The sequence below is a fragment of the Lynx canadensis genome, chromosome A2, assembly GCF_007474595.2.
Source record: "Lynx canadensis isolate LIC74 chromosome A2, mLynCan4.pri.v2, whole genome shotgun sequence".
Classification (NCBI taxonomy): Eukaryota; Metazoa; Chordata; class Mammalia; order Carnivora; family Felidae; genus Lynx; species Lynx canadensis.
In genome coordinates, this window is record NC_044304.2 from 13,753,121 (window position 1) to 13,774,440 (window position 21,320).

A 21,320-nucleotide genomic window follows, 5' to 3' on the forward strand; every position below is an offset into this window, starting at 1 on the left:
GCCTGCTTCTGTCTGTCTTTCCATCTGTCCTTGGAAGAATAGCCTGGGCATGGCCAGGACCCCGGTCCACTTGGAGATGGGGACAGCCCTGGCAACTCCCTGTGGCTTGAGGAAGGACAGCCCCTCTGCTGCCCAGCCCACATCACACTTCTGACTAGGGATGTCCCGAGAAAAGTGGCCTTTGCTACCTGCTTGGCCTGGATGGGTCAGTACCCTTTCTTGCCTCCCTTTTAGGGTCCCTTCTGTGAGATGCACAGGTAGAGGCTTGAGGGGGGGATGTTTGTTACTGTTGTGGCCATCAGGGTTCCATTGCCCTTTCTTTTGGGGACGGAGTTCTGCTCCACTGGGAGCAGCTTCAGGGCACTGACCTTGGGTCTTATCCCCTTCCCTATCCAAGGGATCCATCCTTGGCATGAAAAAATTTGTTTAATGTTTATGTATTTCTGAGAGAGAGAGAGAGAGAGAGAGAGAGAGAGAGAGAGAGAGAGACAGAGCATGATGAGCTGGGGAGGGGCAGAGTGACAGAACGAGAGGGAGACACAGAATCCGAAGCGGGCTCCAGGCTCCGAGCTGTCAGCACAGAGCCCGACACCAGGCTCAAACTCACGAACCATGAGATCATGACCTGAGCTGAAGTTGGACCCTTAACTGACTGAGCCACCCAGGCGCCCCCATACTTGGCACGCTTACCCCGTACTTTGCATTTCAGGAGGCTTGCAGGACAAGAGCAGCCTCCCCCCATGAGGCCACGGCCATGGCTCTCCATCCTTCCTGTCCATTCTGCTGACTCCCTGAGATTCTTCCAATAAATCCTCTTTTAGCTTGAGCCAACTGGAGTCGTTTCTATTGCCGGCAACCAGAGATTGCTGGGGAGAGTTTGGGACGAGGGGTGTGGTGGTGGTCAATGGGGTGGCGGTTTCCCAGGGCTGATGGACATCTATGGGTGACAAGTGGGCTGGGGGAGGGGCTTTAGAGGGAACAAGGTGTGGGGCTGATTATCAGCCCATCCATGCTTCACCTTACCTTGTGTCCCAGGAGGTGGCGATCCACTTGGGCTCTCTGCCTTTTGCTAGAGTCACCACAGGTAGGAGGTGGGAGGAGGGAAGAGCGAGAAGTCCGAGTGTTTCTCTTCTGGTGTCGGTCCCTGTATCCCCCAACCTCCAGCCTGTGCGTGGTCACAACTCCTCGCTGTTGCTCTCCCAGGGTGCTGCGCCACCTCCTGTCGGTTACCCAACCCTGCCCACACCTCTGCAGATAGCCCCTTTACTACAACTCCTGAAGCATCCATTCTGAGCGGCTCCTGCCTGCACCTTCCTCCCTGACACCATGAACATCAGGACTCAACATAGAGACAATTTAGCCCCCAAGGGATTGTTCTGGGTCCTGGTAGGGTTTCAAGGCAGCCCCTTGGAACGTTGCCAAGAAATGACACCTGGGCAGAGGTAAGAAGCAACAGCAGGCCCGTGCTGCCCAGTAGAGCTTTCTGCAATGATGGAAACGTTCTGTCTGCAACACCCCCACCCACATAACATTATGGGTCCCTTGCGATGTGGCCAGTGAGACTGAAGACTTCATTTCTCATTTAGTTAGAGTTAGTGTACATTTAAGGCTTTCCCCCTATTTTTGTGTGGTGGTAAACTATATATATCACATATTTTAATCTGTTTTTAAGTGTACAATTCTGTGGCATTAGGTTCATCGACAATGTCGTGTGACCATCACCACTACTTAAGTGGCTACTGTAGGGGCGCCTGGGGGACTCAGTCGGTTCAGCTTCTGACTCTTGATTTCAGCTCAGGTCATGATCTCACAGCTTTATGAGTTCAAACCCTGTAGCAATCAGGTTCTGCGCTGACAATGCGGATCCTGCTTAAGATTCTCTCTCTCTCTCTCTCTCTCTCTCTCTCTCTCAGCCCTTCCCCTGCTTGCACTTTCTCTCTCAAAATAAATAAATAAACTTAAAAAAAAAAAAAGGCTGCCGTAACTGCTCAGTCCAGTGCAAAGGGGACCCTAGTGGTCCTTTCCGCCTTGCCCACGGCCTCCCGTCTCATTGACTCCAAACACCTGGGTGGCATCTTGAGTCTTCCCTGTCCTCCCTCCACCTTATCCCATCGGCAGAGCCTATCTCCCCCACCCCTCCAACCCACATGCTTTTCTTTATCTCCATGGCAACCAGCAAGGTCTAAGCCGCTACCACTTCTCAACCAACCACTGCACCTGCTTCCCCTTGGGGCTCCCCGCTTCCCCTCCAGCCCCCCTCCAGCTCCATGCAGCAGCTTGGAGCTGCCAGGATCAAGCGATCCGATCCCAGCTATCACCCGCTTCTGGGGTTTCCTGCTGCCACGAGGAGTCCAAACAGCCACATGTACCATTGAGGCAACCCACCATCTGGCCCCAATCACGTCTCCCATCACTTCCGTGGAGGCTCTCCCCATCGCTCACTATGCTCCAGTCACACTGCTTCTCTCTGGATCCCTGGAGCCTACCTTGTTCCTTCCAGCCCCAGGGCCTTTGCATTTGCATGTGCCTATGCCAGGAACTCCCTCATGGCCCTGCTCTGCCCAAGTCCTCATCTAAAAGGGCTCCTCCTTGGGCGCCTGGGTGGCGCAGTCGGTTAAGCGTCCGACTTCAGCCAGGTCACGATCTCGCGGTCCGGGAGTTCGAGCCCCGCGTCAGGCTCCGGGCTGATGGCTCAGAGCCTGGAGCCTGTTTCCGACTCTGTGTCTCCCTCTCTCTCTGCCCCTCCCCCGTTCATGCTCTGTCTCTCTCTGTCCCAAAAATAAATAAACGTTGAAAAAAAAAGTTTAAAAAAATAAAAGGACTCCTCCGCGAAGGACATCCTGGCCTCCTCAGACTCCTCCTCCAGAAGCCCCTGTTACACCTGTGTTCAGCTTCTGCACCTGCGCTCACCACATTTATAGTTGATGAATGATCACTTATTTCAATGTTGGCCTTCTTCAACATAATTTCATAAACTCAGTGAAGGCAGCTCCTGAGGGGCTCGTGTGTGACCTGGCATCATGGAGTAGGTATTAATTATTTTTGTTGGAATGTCTCCCTATTTCTCAGACCCTAGAAGCAGGCTCATCTGGTCAAGTCCCTTCTGTGCATGGGGTTAGACCTTTTCCCTCCCTTGCTGATCACCACCCCCTCATCATGAGTCGTTATTGCCCTCAGGCATCACCAGATTTCCTCTGTTTATCATTTATTTATTTATTTATTTATTTATTTTAATTTTAGAGAGGGGTGGGGCAGAGGGGCAGAGGAAGAGAGAGAATCTCAAGCAGGCTCTGTGCTCAGCATGGAGCCCGACACAGGGCTCGATCCCTCAACCCTGGGCTCATGACCTGAGCTGAAATCAATAGTTGGACACTCAACCGACTGAGCCACCCGGGCGCCCTTATCTGCTTCTTTTTGAGATTTTTGTTTTTAAGTAATCTCTACACCCATCGCGGGGCTCGAACTCGCAACCCTGAGATTAAGAGTCACATGCTCCACCGACTGAACCAGCCAGGCGCCCTTACCTCTGCTTAACCTTTCAAAGGCTTCCAATATTCGCCAGCCTGGCAGCCACCATTTCCTACCTTTGGGTCTGAAGACAAAATGGGTCCTACCCTCACGGTTCCCTGCAGTAACATCAGTCAACGGTCTAACCTCCGGGCCTTTGCTAGAGCTGCTCCTTCTGCTCGGAACACCTTTGTGGATTTGGTAGGAATCTACCTGGCACCCTACGTCGCCCCCTTCTTGCTTCTGAACAGAGCCCCGGCTTGGTTTGATCAAGATTATGTGGTTTCGGGCAAACTGAGCAGCATGACCCAAGCCTTCCCAGGCGCGGGTGGGGTTTACTGGGAGATACACACACACACACACACACACACACACACACACACACACGCTGTCAGCTGGGGTTGTTGAGCGGGGAGGAGGATGTGGGTCTGGAGCTGCCGAGGGCCATTTGTTACCACAGCAACAGAGCCGCCCAGAGGGACAGAGAGAGACCGTGTCTTTACACGCCATCGCGGGAAGTCCTGGATCAAATGTGCCTGAAGTCCACCCTGTCCCTTCGTGTTTGCCTTAAGCCGGTTTGCGTTGGAACTGCAAAGTTGTGACTGGTCCCAGTCTCTTTGCCCTCCCTCCCCCCCCTCAAGTCTGAGCCCCCGAGGGCTCGAGGTTCTTGGTATGTTTCGATGCCATGTGTCTAGTGTGTCAATTCTCGAAGCTCTGGTGACCAGCCTAGGGCTGGGCCCAGAGTGGGTGCCTCAGAGATGTGGGATGAATAATGCCAGGTGGTGTGGGTAGAAACTATGAGTTCTGTGCTGTGTGGTGTGGGGAGAGAAGTCCCTTCCAAATATGTGGCGAGCGGCGGTTGCCCAGAAGAGGCGGCAGCTGACTTGGGCTTTGAGGGATGGGTGGAATCTGAGAAGGGAGGGTGTCCTGGATATGTGGGTGTGTTAGAGGTGTCCCAGGGGTGTGCGCGTGTATATGGGAGGTGGGTGAGTGTGTGCATGTGCAGAGAAAAGCGATGTTCACTTATATACACCTACCCTTTGGAGGGCTTCGTCCACCACCCGCAAAGCCTGCATGGCCTGGCCCCTGCCACCTCCTCCCTGCTTCTCCCTCTACTTTCCTCTCTCCTTGCTACAACATGCACCTCAGGGCCTTTGCACTGGTGTGCCCTCCATCTAGAATTCTTCTTCCCTAGATTATCTGGCCCTATCCCTGGATTCATTTTTTTTTTTAATCTGATATTACTTCCTCCCTGAGACCGCCTATTCAGCTCATCACCTGCTGAGTCTTTCTCCTTCCTTGACTTGCTTACGGCTTCATGATCTGTCTCCTCCCCCACCCCAAACTGGACATGCTGCAACAGTCCAGGCTCTGTTCAAACTTTTCTTTTTTTCAACGTTTATTTATTTTTGGGACAGAGAGAGACAGAGCATGAACGGGGGAGGGGCAGAGAGAGAGGGAGACACAGAATCAGAAGCAGGCTCCAGGCTCTGGGCCATCATCAGCCCAGAGCCCGACGCGGGGCTCGAACTCGCGGACCGCGAGATCGTGACCTGAGCCGAAGTCGGACGCCTAACCGACTGAGCCACCCAGGCACCCCAGTCCAGGCTCTGTTCAGACGCATGATTGGGTCTGCCGTGGCCCCAGCATCCCTACTGGCTGACTTGAGGGATGCCCCAGCAGGGCCGCCTGGAATCGCTGGGGGAGACACGCCAAGTGCCGGACAAACGCCTTTGGGCCCCTCTTCCAAGTCACCCCTGTCCCCTTCTCGGAGTCTCAGGAGTGAGAGGGCCCGTTGCCTCTGTCCGGGGCTCGTCCAAGGAGTACAGGCCCGCAGAAGTGACCTCGTGGAAGAGCTCTGACTCTCTATAGCTCTCTGGGCCTCAGTTCCCTTGTCTGTCCCCGCCCCCCCCAGGTCTGTGAGTCATCTGGGAAGCTGCCCCCTCTGCCCCTTCCTCTGCCTTCCTCCCGCACTGATACAGACCTGATGGAGGGTGGGTGGCTGGCTGGCATCATGGCAAAAGGCAGGAGCACCCATGTGTCTGGGGAGTGCAGTGTTGCCATGGCAACTGGTGGTCCTGCTTCCCTGGTGACGGCCTGAGTTCTGGGCCCAGAAGTGGTAATCTGCAGAGGAAGGGAGGAAGGGAGGGAGGTGTCCCTGGCAACATTTATAAACACTTGGAGGAAAGAATGGGGACTCGTGTCTTTCCCCTTTGGGGTAGGGGTAGTGGTGTGAGTTCAGGGCAGGCCCCAGTTAGGGGTTGCCCAAGTTCCTTCTCAGAGCCAAGCGCCAGCCCAGTGGGGAAGCCGAGGGGCCTCCAGGAGTCCTGTGTCACGTAACACTGCCCACTATCCCTTCGCACCGGGTCCTGCCAGGCTCCGTGCAGCTCACGGCACTCTCCCTCCTCAGGGTCCCCACATCCGTTGTTCCCTCTGCCTAAAGTTTCTGCTCTCCTCCTGGCCAACTCTTCAGGCTGAGTATCGTCTCTGACCTCCTGGCTCAGCCTGGCCCCTCTAAGTCACTACGCCCCAAATCAAGCCTCTATCATGTTGACAATTAAGTTATTGCTTCTTTGCTTGTGTGATGATTGGTTTAATAAATGTTCCCCCTGCCAGATGCGACGCGCTAGCAGCCTCAGTCACAGCTGTGTCCCACACACCAAGGAGGCTGCTCTCAATACATCATTGTCGACACTCTCCCTCTCACTCCAAGCCTTGCCCACATCACCCCAGACAATGTGGTCTCATCTTTGTCCCTCAGGCTCTTTCTGGCACCAGGCTTGGGCCCTACACATCACTTCCACCTGGAATGTTCTGAAACATCCTGGGCCCTTCTACAATGTTCTGGAATGTCCCAGAACATCTTAGAACATTTTGTCCCCGGCTTTTATTAGAGCTGGCACATCACCTTCTCCAAGAGGCTCTCCCTAACCTTCTGGCTAAAGCAGTCTACCTCACCTGGTCACCCTCAGCCCGTTGCCTTTATGACAGTTACCATCATCTGGAAAGGCCTTGGTCGTTGATCCTTTCACGTGTCTCAGGTGTGTCTTATGCATTATAGGGGCACCTGGGTGGCTCAGTCAGTTGAGGGTCCGACTTCAGCTCAGGTCATGATCACGTAGTTCGTGAGTTCAAGCCCTGCGCCCGGCTCTGTGCTGACAGCTCAGAGCCTGGAGCCTACCTCGGATTCTGTGTCTCTGTCTCTCTCTGCCCCTCCTCCACTCACACTCTATCTCTGTCTCTCTCAAAAATAAATAAACATAAAAAAAAAAAAGAATATGTTATTGCAGAGTATCTTGGAGCATGAGGGCAGGGATCTTGTCTGGTATGCATACAGTTGAATTCCCAGTACCTGGCACACAGGAGGTGCATTATAAGCGTGTGTTGATTGAATGGAGGGGGTCAGGGATGAGACCAGCGGTTGGTGCTGAGCTCCAAAGTAGGACAGCTCTGACACCGTCCTGCTGGGACCTTGGTAGAGTTACTTATCTCCGTGAGCCACAGAGTCTTTCTTCCATTTATTTATTTTTTAATTTGAAAGAGAGAGAGAGAGAGAGAGAGAGAGTAGGGCAGAGGGAAAGAGAGAATCCTAAGCAGGCTCCATGTTGAGCGTGGGGCCCGATGTGGGGCTCGATCTCATGACCCTGGGGTCATGACCTGAGCCTGAATCAAGAGTTGGACACTCAAATGACTGAGCCACCCAGCGGCCCCTCTTCCTTTCTAATTGAGGTGTAGTTTACAAATGGCAAGGTGAGCCCATTTTCACTCTACAGCTCCATGAACATTTACACTCTCCTGTGATGGAAATACAGAACATCCCCAGCTCCAGGGGGACCCCATCATGCCCCCTTCCAGTTGGTTACCCCCTAGGGGTAGCCCCAGGTTTGACCTCTACCACCTTGGCTCCATCTGACCAGTTTCCTGTTTTGTTTGTTTTTTAGTAAGTCAGCTTTAATGAGGCACAATCGCCATCCAATAACACAACCATTCTGAAATACCCAGTTCTATGAGTTTTGACAAACGTAAACCTCCCTGTTGTTCCATCACCAAGATAGCAGAATATCCTATCACCCTAAGTGCTGGGCGGCCAGGAAGGCTTCCTGGAGGAGGAGACCTGCAGCGGACGTGAAAAATGTGGAAGGATGTGCAGAGACCCCTCTGACCTTCCCCTCTGTCATGCCTGAGTGCACAGTTTCTTGTGGCTGCCATAACAGACGACCACAGACCGGTGGCTTAAAGCGATAGAAATTTATTCCCTCACCGTCCTGGAGGCCGGAAGTCTGAAATCAAAGTGTTGGCAGGCAGGCTACCTCTGAAGGCTCTAGGGGAGAATGCTTCTTTGCCTCTTTCCAGCTCTGGTCGCCGCAGGTGTTCCTTGGCTTGTGACAGCCTCACCTCAATTTCTGTCTCTGTCTTCACACGGGCTTCTCTCTGTTTGAATCTCCCTTTTCTTTTTTTTAAAATATTTTATTTTTAAGTAACCTTTATACCCAATGTGGGGCTTGAACTTACAACTCTGAGATCAAGGGTTGTACACTCCACCAACTGAGCCAGCCAGGCACCCCTGATTCCCCTCCCTTTTTTTTTAGTTTATGTATCTATTTTTTTTTGACAAAGGGACTGAGTTCGTTTGTTTGTTTATTTATTTAATGTTTACTTATGTTTTTTTAATTTTTTAAAAGTTTATTTATTTTTGAGACAGAGAGAGACAGAGCATGAACGGAGGAGGGTCAGAGAGAGGGAGACACAGAATCCGAAACAGGCTCCAGGCTCGGAACTGTCAGCACAGAGCCCGACGCGGGGCTCGAACTCACGGACCGCGAGATCGTGACCTGAGCCAAGGTCGAGAGTCGGACGCTTAACTGACTGAGCCACCCAGGCGCCCCTAATGTTTACTTATTTTTGAGAGAGAGTGCACGAGCAGGGGAGGGCAGAGAGAGAGGGAGACACAGAATCCAAAACAGGCTCCAGGCTCGGAGCTGTCAGCACAGAGCCCGACGCGGGGCTCGAACTCATGGACCGTGAGATCGTGACCTGAGCCAAGATCGAGAGTCGGACGCTTAACCGACTGAGCCATCCAGGCACCCCAAGAGTTTTCCTCTCTTTATGAGGACACCACTTAGTGGATTTCGGGCCCACCCTACTCCAGGATGATCTCAGCGTGAGATCCTCACTTTAATTGTTTCTGCCAAGACTCTTATTCCAAAGGAAGGTCATTTTGAGGTTCCAGGTTAGGTATGTCTTTTGGGGAGGACACCATTCAACCAGCGTCCTGAGAGTTTGTTCAATGCCTTTTCAGCGAGACTGTTCACCCAGGGGCAGGGCTGTCTTAGTTTTGTCTGGCGCGTGTGTCCCATGCCCACCATGGCCTTTGGTGCACAGCAGACCGTCAATAGGTACTCGCTGAATGCCTGAATAAAAGAAAGGAGAAAGGGAGTCAGCATGGGTCCCTGGAAAGGGCTTGAGACTCAGATTGGAGAGCGGGGTTCCCATTTCCTGATCCTGAGCCTTGGCAGGCTGCTTCCACTGTCTGGGCCCCACCTTCCCTGTTTTGCAAGGTCATCACGAGACCAAGGGTAAAAGGTGATGTAAATCCCACCATTTTAAAGCGAACAATTCAGGGGCACCTGGGTGGCTCAGTCGGTTGAGCGTCCGACTTCAGATCAGGTCGTGAGCTTACGGTTTGTGAGTTCGAGCCCCGCCTCGGGCTTGCTGCTGTCAGCGCGGAGCCTGCTTCGGATCCTCTGTGCCCCCCACTCCCTCTCTGCCCCTCCCTTGCCTGCTGTCTCTCTCTCTCTCTTTCTCAAAAATAAATAAACCTAAAAAAATAAAGTGGACAATTCAGTGGCATTCACAATGTTATGCAACTACCATAGCTAGGAAGAGAAGAGAGTCTTTGCCCCTTGGGGAGTCAGCATTCTAGGGGGAGGATGGAAATAGATGACAATTTCCCAGAAAGTTCCTCATAGAGCTACCCTCTGGCCCAGCAATTCCACGCCTAGAGATGTGCCCAAGAGAAGTGAAAACAGGATATCTGTATACACATGTTCACAGTAGCGCTAGTCACAGTCACAAAAAGGGAACAACCCAAATGTCCATCAATGGATGAATGAATAAATGCAATGTAATCCATCCACACTACAGAATATTACTCAGTCATTAAAAGGAATGAAGCACTGATATTCGCTACAAAGTGGGGGAACTTTGAAAGCATTATACTAAGTAAAATAAGCCTGACCTAGAAGGACACCTATTGTATGATCCATTTATATGAAACGTCCCAAACAGGCAAATTCGTAGAGACAGAAAGAAGGTGGGTGGTTGCCAGGGGCTGGGAGAAGGGGATGGGGAATGACCGCTCACGGGGATGGGGTTTCCTTTTCGGGACAATGGAACTGTTTTGGAACTAGGCAAATGTCATGGTTGTATGACATTGTGAATGCACTAAATGCCATTGAGTTGTACACTATAAAATGGTGAACTTTATGGTATGGGAAATACATCTCAATTTTATTTTCTTAATATATTTTTTGAAAGTTTATTTAGGGGCGTCTGGGTGGCCCAGTCGGTTAGCGTCCGAGTTCGGCTCAGGTCATGATCTCACAGCTTGTGAGTTCGAGCCCCGCGTCGGGCTCTGTGCTGACAGCCCAGAGCCTGGAGCCTGCTTCGGATTCTGTGTCTCCCTCTCTCTCTGCCCCTCCCCCACTCACACTCTCTCTCTCTCTCAAAAATAAATGAACATTAAGAAAAATTAAAAAAAGTTTATTTAGTTTGAGAGAGAGAGAGAATGAGCAAGGGAGGGGCAGAGAGAGAGAGACAGAGAGAGAGAGAATCCCAAGCAGGTTCCACACTATCAGCACAGAGCCCGACACAGGGCTCGAACTCATGAACCGTGAGATCATGACCTGAGCTGAAATCAAGAGTCAGACACAAGAGTGAGCCACCCAGATGCCCCTTTGTCTCAATTTTAAACAGGGGAAAACTGAAATACCATACAGAGTTTGTTAAAATAGGGGGAAAAAAATCAAGCAGGGCTTGGGCACCCAGAGTAGGGGAGGAAAAATGCTGGGAGCTGCCTTGGGCTTGAAGCCTACTACCTGAGCTGCCCTGAGTGCTGTGTGTTGTTTATTTCATCCTGGCCTTGCTCTGTCCCACAGGGACGCTTTAAACTTGGGAGAACTGAGGGATAAAGTGCTGCAGCGTCCCGCCCAAGGCCTTGAGGCTTATAAGAAGTAGGTGCAGAACTAAGGGTAACAACAAAGGTTAGTGACATTTATTCGATGTTGACTGTCTAGTTTACAGAGAAGCAAAAGGAGGCATTGGGAGCATCAGCAGCTTGTTCCTGAGACCACTCAGTGGTGAAGGGCAGACAGGGTGGACGCTGGCCCCAGCCCGAGGCTGTAAGAAAACGAGGCTGGCTTCCAGGCTTCCTGTTCCTCCTCTGCAACACCTGGGGGTTACAAGGAGGCCTCAGAGCTCTGACCTGGGGCCGCGAGTCCCACAGCTGGTCCGGAGCAGGGGAGCAGGTGGTGAGGCCCCCCGCCTCTGGGAGAGCAATGCCAGCTGTGGGCCAGATGGCGGCCAGGCCTGTGGACGCTGTCTGCCGTGTCCTGCCTCCAAGCTCTGCCAGACCACAGGTCAGCATTATTGGATGAGGGTGTGCGGTAACCTTCGCGGGCCCTCCAGTTCCCCCACCTGCCAGGTTTTCCACCTGCCTGTGTCCCCTCCCCGGTACAGCAGCCAATCAGACTCAGGTCAAGAACCCTGGGGGAGGTCCCTGGCCTCGCTCTGCCTCACTCTCACGTTCTATCTGCTGTATCTTCTGTTGGCTCCACCTGCAAAGTACATCCCAGCTAGGACCATTTCCCACCTCTCCCTGGGATGAGTCCCATCACTTGGACTAAATACTTGCCTCCTAAATAATGTCCCTAATTCAAGATATGGTCCACAAGGTTCTCTGTGACCTAAAGCACCACTCATTGCTTCCCACCCCGCCTTCTCCTCCCCTCTCCGTCTCCTTCAATTTTCCCTCGCCAGAAAACACTCCAAGCATGATCCTGCCTCGGGGCTGTTGCACTGGCTGTCCGGTGCCACACGATCTTGGAATGCCTGGTATGTCCATCGTACCATGCATCTGTAGTGTGCCAGGGGCCCAGTGAACCTCTTCTCGCTTATCGTCAGCTGTATGTCTGTATGTCTGACATGTGGGGCGGATCTTGGTGTTTATGAAGTGTGAGTGCATATGGATGCCATTGACTGCAGCCGTATGTGTGGCGGGCGTGCGAGCTGTAGGTCTCTGCTGAGCAGGGTTTGATGCCTGCATGTGGTTCATCTGGAACAAAGGCTCAAGTGGCAGGCCGACCTCAGGCGGGCAAGGGTGTGTGCGTGTGCAGAGCTTGCCAGAACTTGAGCTGGTCATGCGTGCACATATTTAACATTTACTGAGCGCTTATTGTGTGCTAGAGAAGTCAGCGGGACCTCTCAGCACCTGATATCTGTCAACTTGCACAATGTCAACTCCTGAGCATTTAACACAAATGACTGAGTATCTACTGTGTACCCACCCGATCCTCTGCTGCAGGTGGATCAGAGTGTGGTTCTATCTGCAGGAGCCTGCTCAAGCAGGCCCCTTGCTTCCTCCTTGCCGTTTGCATGTGTACCCCCTTCTCCCCGCGCTGATCGCAGGGAAAGCTCTGAACTTCATTTGGATCCCTGGACCCTGCTGGGGGCTGCACAAGGGAGGATTGGAGGGGCGGAGATTCTAGGCTTTCTAGGCTACACTTTGGGGGCTGTCCTTGAAGGCTCTGGAAGCTTTACAAAGGCTTTGCTGGCCCTGGGCTCCATGGAGTCTACAGTGGGAGTTGATGGAAGAAGGGAGGGGAGGAAAGGAAGGAGGAGAACAAAGAGAAAAAGGAGGGACACAGATGCACAGCTTTAAGCCTTGGCTGAAGATTAGGTATTTGTGGGGGGGGGTTGGAATTTTGGGGTCCAAGGGCATTGGGTCTGGTGGAATGGACTTTGGGGGTATAAGTGTGCTTTTGAAGGGTCTGTGGGCAAGGATTTGGGGGAGTGGGAGTTAGGATTGGAGTAGAGGACAGGGGTTTTGGGGTGTCAAAACCGGAAATGTGGGTGAGGCAGGTTTGGGGATATGAGGGCCGGTGACTGGAGTCTGAAGGTGGATGTTCTTGGGTTTGAGGGTGGAGGCTCTGGGAGGGTCAGAGGAGAGTTAGGACCCAAAGCCTGGTTGGCAGTCTCAGGCCGGGGCAGGGGATGAATTCCCACGTTTGAGGGAGGTCTTGGGGAGTGAGTGACCCTGGAAAGGGAGGGGAAGTTCTCAGAGCTCTTGGACCAGTTTCTCCATGCTCCTCCCCATCTCGGCCCCGCCCCTCCCCCTTTTTGGAACAGACCCCGCCCCAGACCAGCCGAACTTCACCTTCGGGCCAGCATCTACTCTCCGAGCCCCCTCCCGGGTCCCACCCACCCCTCACTCTTCGCCTTTGTCCCGCCCCTTCCCAGCCTAGGCCCCGCCACCTAGACCACGCCCCACCCCTTCCCACAGACTCCGCCCCCACCCAGGCCCCGCCCCTCTCCCCTGTGTTGAATTGGCCTATGCCTTCACCGCCCCGGCCCTTCCGCAGACCCCACCTCTCTCCGCCCAAGACCCACCCCCTCATTAGACTGGGCCCCACCCCTCGCCCAGGGCCGCGCTCCTTGCAGAGCAGGCCCGGTGCCGCCCGCCCCCGTCCCCCCACCCCCGCGTTTCTGTCTCCCGGGCCGGCGCGCGCGGCTCCCGTCACTTGAACGCGCGGCGGCGGCGGCGGGAAGATGGCGGAGTCCGGTGGCGGTGGTGGCGCTGGTGGCGGCGGCTTCGGAGCGGGCCCGGGCCCCGAGCGCCCCAGCAGGTGAGACCCGCCCGCAAGGTGGGCCGGTACCTGCCCCGGGGCCAGGGTAACGTGTGGGGAGTCCGGGGGATCCTGAGGGGCTGAGGAGCCTCCTGGGCTGGTTCGAGGGTCTTTGCGGGGGACTACGGGCTTTAGGGGGTCAGGGAGTACAGAGGGGGACCGAGGGCTGCTGAGGGGCAGGTGAGGGCAGGCTGGGGGCCGCAGGACCTCGATGCATCTGCATGTGGCCCTAGGGGTCTGCGGGGGCATTGAGGGGCATGGGAGTCTGAAGGAGAATTCGTGGACTCCAGGCTGTGATGGGGTCATGGGGGAACTGGGCATGCCAAGGGGTCTGGCAGGCAGAGAGGGCCTCAGCAGAGGACCATGGGCAGTCTTGAGCTTGTTGAGGCAGTCTTGGGGACCCTAGGGAGTGGAGCTTGAGGGACTGAGGTCCAAGGCTCACTGGAGGGTGTTGTAGGACCCTGAGGTGTCTAAATGTGGTCCTGGGGGCATACTGTGGGGTCCTGGCAGGGATGAGGACTGTGGAAGGCTGGAGGGGGTGGCTCAAATGAACCTGAGGGCCTGAAAGAGGCCTAAAGGGCTTGGAACCTGAGAGGGGAGGCTGAGGTTGCCTCCCCAGGTCCCAGTGAGTTCTGATGGGCAAGGAGGGGTCTGGAGTTCCCCGGGGTCCTAAGGGCCTGGGGTGCGTCTTGGGGAGCTTTTGGTCTAAAGAAAACACAAGGAGCATCCATCTTGGGTGCTCCTTCCTCCCATCCCTGCGGGGTTCAAATCCTCCCGCAGGCGAAAGGACTTGAAGCAAGGTCTTCCCCACAGACCAAGGGGGCAGAATTCACCCTCTTTGGTCACAGGGAGGCCCCCCCTTTCCTTTGGCCAAGTCCCGAGACTGGTTGCCTGAATCCCAGAACTGGTGTAAAAATGGAAGGTGTTTGTATGCATTGTTTTGGATTCTCAGAGGGGGAAAACATGTGCTTTAAGTAGCACAACCTCCCTCTTCCCATTGCACAAGGCCAGTGTGGCCCGGATCCTCCCATCCTGGCCCCCTAGGAAACCCTACCACCCTTGGCTGGCTGAGGAGGAAAGCTGGGCTCTTCTTGATGGTGAGCTTATGGAAGCGAATAATTTCAGTGTGGTAAGTGCTGAAGTTGTTCACTACTTGTGAGCTGTGGAGGCAGTCCTCATTGGGGAGACTTGGGCTGGTGCTGACCCAAAAGACTTGATGGGTCGGCGCATGAATTGGGCTTTAGAGGGCCTGCAGTGGGGAGCGAGGAGAGCTCAGAAGATTTGTAAGACACTCAGGGGGTAGAGTTGGCAGGGCTTGTTGACCAGGCATGAGGCGACATGTAAGAAACACATAAAAAGGGGCAGCTAATTCTGGGCCCCTGCCTTGGGCCCAGGGAGGGGATAACCAGGGGGGCAAGAGCAACGTATAACTAATTGCATACCACATAATTCACTCATTTTAGCTGAGCAGTTGATTGAGTTTTAATAAGTTCACAGAGTTGTGCATGCTTTAATACAATCCGGTTTTTAGAAGGCCTCCATCACCCCCAAGAATTCCCTCAAGCTTGTTGCAGTCAACCAAACTGCCAACCCCCTGCCCCAAACACACCCTGATTTGCTTTTGCTCTCTGGTTTTGCCCTTTTAGAAATTTTCTATGAATGGAATTCTACAATATGTGGCTTCTTACGTCTGGCTTCTTTTCCTTAACTGAATGTTTTTGGAAGTTCATCTGTGTTGTCACAGGTATCAGCAAGTTGTTCTTTTTCATTGCTGCAGAGTATTCCATTATATGGATGAACAGATTTGCTTACTCATTTACTGGTTAATGGACGTTTGGGTTTCCGTTTTGACAACTACAAATAAAGTCCCTGTGAACATCCAGGAATGCGTCTTTGCGGGGACGTAGACTTTCATCCCCCGGGGTAAATACCTAGGAGTGGAGTGACTGCATCCAATGGTAGGTGTAGGTTTACACTTGATGTGGCCTGTCTTTAATTTTAGCCACTTTCAGTATATGCTGGTATCTTATTTTGTTTTCATTTATTTATTTTTAAATGTTTTCTTATTTTTAAGAGAGAGTGTGCATGCTCGTGAGCGGGGGAGGGGCAGAGACAGAGGGAGACAGAATCCCAAGCAGGCTTTGTGCTGACAGCGGAGAGCCTGATGTGGGGCTCAGACTCACACACTGTGAGATCATGACCTGAGCCGAAGTCAGATGCTTAGCCAACTGAGCCACACAGGCACCCCCGATTTTGGTTTTAATTTACATCTCCCTAATAAATAATCATGTTGGACACTTTTTCATGGTCTCATTGGCTATTCATATCTTTGGTAAGATGTCTTTTCAGATTTTTTTGCCCGTTTTCTATTTGGGTTGTCTTCTTATTGTTGATTTTTAAGAATTCTTTATGTATTCTGGATACAAGTCCTTTATTAGATATATGATTTGCAAACATTTTCTCCTTCTCTGTGATTCATCCTTTCCTTTCCTTTCCTTTCCTTTCCTTTCCTTTCCTTTCCTTTCCTTTCCTTTCCTTTCCTTTCCTTTCCTTTCCTTTCCTTCCTCTCTCTCTTTTTTAAAGTTTTTATCTATTGATTTTGAGAGAGAGAATGTGTACGCATGCACAAGTAGGGGAAGGGAAGAGAGAATGAGAGAGAATCCCAAGCAGGCTCCATGCTGTCAGTGCAGGGCCCAATTTGGGGCTCGATCCCATGAACTGTGAGATCATGACCTGAGCTGAAACCAAGAGTTGGACACTTAGCTGACTGAGCCACCCAGGAGCCCCGCTTTCTTTCTTTTTCTTAATGATATCTTTCACGGGGCAAAATTTTGTCATTTAAAGAAAATGTTTATTTTTTGAGAGAGAGAGAGAGAGAGTGTATGTGCGCATGCCCGTGTGAGCATGGGAGGGGCAGAGAGGGAGGGAGACAGAGAATCCCAAACAGGCTCTGTCTCACGAACTGTGAAATCATGACCTGCGCTGAAGTCAAGAGTTGGATGCTTAACTGACTGAGCCACCCAAGCACCCTGGAAATTTTGCCATTTTGATGAAGTCTGGTTTATCAGTTTTCTTCTCTTATAGATCACACTTTTAGTGTTATATCTAAGAAATCTTTAAAAAAATTTTTTTTAACGTTTATTCATTTTTGAGAGACAGAGACAGAGCATGAGTGGGGAAGGGGCAGAGAGAGAGGGAGACACAGAATCTGAAGCAGGCTCCAGGCTCTGAGCCGTCAGCACAGAGCCCGACGTGGGGCTTGTACCCACGAACTGCAAGATCATGACCTGAGCCGAAGTCGGACGCTCAACCGACTGAGCCACCCAGGCGCCCAGAAATCTTTCTTTTTTAAGTTTACTTATTTATTTTGAGAGAGAGAGAGAGAGAGAGAGAGAGAGAGAGCAAGCAGGGGAGGGGCAGAGAGAGAGAGAGACAGAGAGAGAGAATCCTGAACAGGCTTTGCACTGTCAGTGCAGAACCTGATGTGGGGCTGAAACCCACAAACGGTGAGATCATGACCTGAGCCCAAGTCAAACGCTTAACCTACTGAACCACACAGGCGCCCCTAAGAAATCTTTTCTAAATGGAGGCACTTTTTAAAAAGACATCCCCCCCCCACCTCTGAGATGCCCATTTGCCCCCTTCCATCCATCCCAGTGAAAAATTACCATTGTCTAGAGTAACTGATAGGGAAGGTGCTCTTATCCCTGTGGTGCTGGTATGGGGAGAAGGGGCCAGAATCCCTAATATGGTGAGATGGAACGTGTAGAAAGAGGATCAGGTTTTTTTTTTTTTTTTTTTTTTTTTAATTTTTTTTTCAACGTTTATTTATTTTTGGGACAGAGAGAGACAGAGCGTGAACGGGGGAGGGTCAGAGAGAGAGGGAGACACAGAATTGGAAACAGGCTCCAGGCTCCGAGCCATCAGCCCAGAGCCCGACGCGGGGCTCGAACTCACGGACCGCGAGATCGTGACCTGGCTGAAGTTGGACGCTTAACCGACTGCGCCACCCAGGCGCCCCGAGGATCAGGTTTTGAGGGAGATTGTGGCACACAGTGTTTTGCCAAGGCTCCCTTGAGGTTAGAGGCCTTTGTAGCATTGTTCATTTATTCATTCCTTCATTTATTCCAAATGGGCCGGTGAGGACCAGTGTATGACATGCCCATGCCTCATCTTCTCCATACTTCCACACTTCAAGGTCATGGCCTCTCAGAGCCATCTGCCTGACCACCTGAGCTCAGTTAGCCCCAAGAACACTTTTTCTGGCCACTTTGTATTACGTGGTAAAGTTTAAATAGCATAAAACTCACTCCCTTAAAGCGAACAATTCAATGGCATTTAGTACCTTCGCGATGTTGAGGAACTATCACATCCGCCTAGTTCCAGAACATCTCCATCACTTCAAAAGAAACTTCTGTACCTATTGACAGTCACCCCCCATTTCCCCCACCCCAGCCCCCCACAACTATTCATCCAATTTCTGTCTCTATAAATTTCCCTGTTTTGTAAACGGAGTCCTACAACATGTGACCTTTTGTGTCTAGCCTCTTTCACTTTGCACGTTTTCCAGGTTCATCTACATTGGAGTGTGTATGAGCATTCCATTCCTTTTTATGACTGTATAATATTTCCCCATGTGGAAATAGCCCATTTTGTTTATCCATTCACCAATGGATAGACATTTAGGTTGGTTCCACCTTTTGGCTACTTTGGATACTGCCGCTGTGGACATGCACGTTCAAGTTTTTGTCGGAACACTTGTGTTCAGTTCTTTGGGGCATATACCAGGAGTGAAGTCGCTGGGTCTCATGGCTGTGGTGTGTCCTCGATCACGCTGTCACCACCTGCCACTACTTGGTATGTTTGTTAGTGGGCACGCCTTGAGGCTGGAGAGCATGTCTGCCTTATGCTGTCTTGTATGCCTGGAGCAAGGCTGCACAGAGGAAGTAAGTGTTCGAGAAATATGGCTGGAAGCGGGGAGGGAGAGAGGAAGGGATGGATTGGAAAGGGGTGTGGCAAAGCTCTCTAGAACTTGCAGTCTGGCGGGAAGGAAGTCCCCTCTGCGGGATTGGGTCAGTCCTTCGCCTTTTCAGGGAGACTCGCGGGGTTGCTGAGGCTGGGGGAGGCTGGCCTTGTCTGTGAGGTGGTTTTCCAGTCTGCCAGGAGGCGCCTGCATCTGCCTTTTTGTCCCATGAAGGGTTTTGTCATTTGGCCAGGGATGGGGGTGGTTCCTGTCTTCCCCTTGGCCTTTCCAAAGGTCCCACAACTCAAGAAACTGTCCTCAGGAGGGACTAAGCTCCCCCACCCCCCACCGCCCCCAGCATTATATAACTTGTTTGTTCCAACTTCACTTTTCTGCAACCAAGGGGGAAAAAAAGAAAGAGAAAAGCTTATTCTCCTTCCTTCCCATCTCGAGGGATCAACAAAAAACTCGTTGCCTAGTAGAGATGGTCGTTAATAACCAAGCTGAACCTCCGGGATGGATGGAGCGTGGCTGTCTCAGCCGAGGGCTTGCAGACGGGAGGTGGGGTCCTAGCTGCAGACTCACTCGCACAAAAGACACTTGTTCTCTAGTGGGCCCCCTCCCAGCTCCACCTCAGGCCTTCCACGAAGGTCTGGGTTTCGGGAGGGAGAGGAGGTTTGTGGCCACTCGGGGTGTTGTGAGGGGGTGGAGGAATTCTTCTGGGAGCTGCACTTCCCCGGCTAAAATTCCATGACTGTGAGGTACCGGGCCGGTTGACTTCTGGAGGGACCTTCTTGCTACGGAGGCTCTTCAGATGTTGGGTCATTGGCATCCTCAGTCCTCGGCCCATCTTCCCTAACAGCGTCTGGATGGGGCCCCGTCTCGCTGACTCACGCTGCTCCCGGGGGCTGAGTCGAGGGTATCCGGTAAGGGACGTGCCGGCCACAGGTGTTTTCATGGGAAGTTATGGCCCAGACACAGCGTGAGCGGGTTTGGCAGTTCAGCGAGGCATCTGCTTCTGGCTTGGTGACCTTTGCTTGTTTAAACGTTCTTACCAAGCCCTCTCTGCCTGTGCCCTAGATTGTCCCCACTCAGCCCCGAGGCCCTAGAAGAGTCCAGCCCCCCAACCGTTGTGTGAAAGACTGGGGGACCTTTTGGCCTTTTGAGAAGGTTCTTGTTCCTTTGGCTTTGTCCTCTTTTCAGCCAGGAGGGAGAGAGGGAGTGTTGACTCTTCAGAGATGGGGCCTCAGCTCCTCCTCTTGAGAATTCTGGGAGATCTGGTGGTATCGGGGGCCTCATCAGAGCCACCTGTGTCTGTGGTCCCTCCTTCTGGCAAGCAGGGCGGCCCCAGGTACTCACCGTGCACCTTGGGCATGTCTGCAACCCTTCGTGCCTTAAATTGCTCATCTGGGAAGGCCGACTGGGAAGGGCATCTGGGACGAAGTGACCTATGTGAGGGTGCACCTAGATGTGGCGTGTGCATCGAAATGTTAATGTAGAGATGGCGATGTCACCCTGCAGTCCTGATGCTGCCAACATTCTGGCCGCTGCAGCCGCAGGGGGCACGAGGGGATTGTGGGGTTTGGGCAAGTCTCGCCTACGCGGCAGTGTGGCAGGTGGGAAAAGAGAAAGCTGGTGTGTTAGTCCATTCTGGTTGCTGAATGTCATAGACTGGGTGGCTTCCAAATAATGCACACATTTCTGAAAGTTCTGGAGGCTAGGAATTCCTAGATCAAGGCACCGGCAGGTTTGGTGTCTGGTGAAACCACTTCCTGGCTCACAGATGGCTGTTTTCTTACTGTGTCCTCTCATGATGGAAGAAGCAAGGGGGCTCTTTGGGACCCCTTTTTCTTTTTCTTTTTTTTTTTTAATTTTTTTTAACGTTTATTTATTTTTGAGACAGAGAGAGACACAGCATGAACGGGGGAGGGGCAGAGAGAGAGGGAGACAAAGAATCGGAAGCAGGCTCCAGGCTCCGAGCCATCAGCCCAGAGCCCGACGCGGGGCTCGAACTCGCGGACCGCGAGATCGTGACCTGAGCTGAAGTCGGACGCTTAACCGACTGAGCCACCCAGGCGCCCCTCTTTTTCTTTTTTTTAAGATTTTTATTACTTTTAAGTAATCTCTACACCCGACGTGGGGCTCGAACTTACAACCCCGAGATCAAGAGTCGCATGCTCTACCGACGGAGCCGTCCAGGCACCCTTGGGTTCCCTTTTATAAGGGCACTGATCCCATTCGTGGCCCCACCCTCATGACCCAATCACCTCCCAAAGCACCCCCCTCGGCCATCTGAATACCATCACATCACGGGTTAGACTTTTAACATGTGAACTTTAGGGGGACACAAACGTGCAGTTGTCCTGAGCAGTTGGGAGGATGGTGGCACTCTTACTTGGTGGCCGTGAGAGGATCGGTGGCAGGGGCAGTAGGAGAATGGAACACATCGAGTCCAAGCTGCTTCTGCAACATGGAGAGGGCAGGCGCTTCCAGGCGAGCCTCGCACCCGGCAACAGAGGGCAGAGCACAGCTCTGTGGGTCTCTACAGAGTATTGGGGCGGGGGCAGTGGAGTCTGAGGCAAGCTGGAGGGAGCGCTGGGCTGGAGGTGCTAGAGGGCCGGGGCCGAGAAGCTCAGCTCCTCCTCAGGCAGCGAGGTGCCCCGTTCCTCACCGCCCCCTTCCTCACCGCCTCGCCAGCAGGGTCCCGCAAGCTCACGATGTGAAATTGCTCTGAAAACCATGCGCTTCACCCCGAATTGTGGAGCATTTGTCTCACAGCTGGACGGCTTCCACCTGGTAGCTGCGACCCCCCTGGGGGACGGCCTTCTTGTCGTCGGCCATAGGGGTAGAAAGGTTTTATTAGCCTCTGCTATCATAGTGCCATCTCCAGGGAGCCCATGCGGTATGTCATCCCACTTTTCTCAACGCCGATTATTTTTTATTGCCGA

At 52.7% G+C, this 21,320-nt stretch overlaps 1 protein-coding gene across 1 annotated transcript in view; it reads left to right on the plus strand.

Moving 5' to 3' along the window:
• The first annotated feature begins 13,334 nt into the window (after positions 1 to 13,334).
• Positions 13,335 to 21,320, plus strand: part of KLHL26 (kelch like family member 26) — a 29,425-nt gene continuing 21,439 nt past the window's right edge. The window contains exon 1 of the mRNA XM_030304845.1: positions 13,335 to 13,409. The gene's annotated coding sequence lies outside the window, so the exon portion shown is untranslated. The remainder of the gene's footprint in view (positions 13,410 to 21,320) is intronic.